The following is a 907-nucleotide window of genomic DNA, read 5'->3' on the forward strand; positions in this document are numbered from 1 at the left end:
TACTATTTATTTAGGAATTAAACTATCGAGTACTTTGTGACATCTCTCAGATTATTTTCCTGTATTGCTTCTTCACTCTCATATTGGCACTAAACATCTCTTGTACCTATAGTCTGAAGTGTCCAACTCAATTTTAGATTCATTGAGAACAGGGCTTCTAGTTATTGTTAATCTCACAGAGGAAAATTCTGGTCACAGTCTATGGGTGGAACAAATGATTGAAAGCATGTCACAATATCCCCTATGCCTGCCACCAAACACACTGCTCCAGGCAAAATAACTCTGTCTGGGACAGTCCTGTGCAAACTGGGATGTTTGGTCACCTTAGGACTCAAAATAGTTAAGGTTTAAATAGCAGGTGAGATGGAGGCAAAAAAGTGTGGATTGTTTTTCTGAGAGACTCAACTCTAAAGAGAAGAAGATAGAGTAATATCTAGAGAAGGAAACAGGGTCAAGAGAATTTTTCACCTCTTTATTCCCCCTCTTTCTTATTTTTTTAAACCATGCTGAAGGCCTATTTCTATAATGAAAGGAAAAAGTGAGGATGAGGCTGGAGGTATAGGAGGCTAAGGATAACTGATGGAGCAGCATCTTGTCCTCATGAAGTAGAAGAGGTAGGATGCTAAGTCCCGAGGGTAGGAGAAGGTCCCACCTGCCTGAGAGAAAATCCCATGTGTGAAAGTGGGAATGGGAAATGGAGGGGGATTACAACAGATGCTTTCCATCTTGTCAGGACGCGGAGTGAGGAGAGAGGTGGGGTTGAGGCTTGAACGGAGATGAGCAAAGGCTTGGAGATGTAAGAAAACAGTAAAACACATTCCAAGAACACAGGGATGCCCAGCTGAGATGGGGAATCCTGAATACGCAGCATATAACGTAATTATTATCACCAGCTAGGCTAAGATCC

Source organism: Lagenorhynchus albirostris, chromosome 9, assembly GCF_949774975.1.
Source record: "Lagenorhynchus albirostris chromosome 9, mLagAlb1.1, whole genome shotgun sequence".
Lineage (NCBI taxonomy): Eukaryota > Metazoa > Chordata > Mammalia > Artiodactyla > Delphinidae > Lagenorhynchus > Lagenorhynchus albirostris.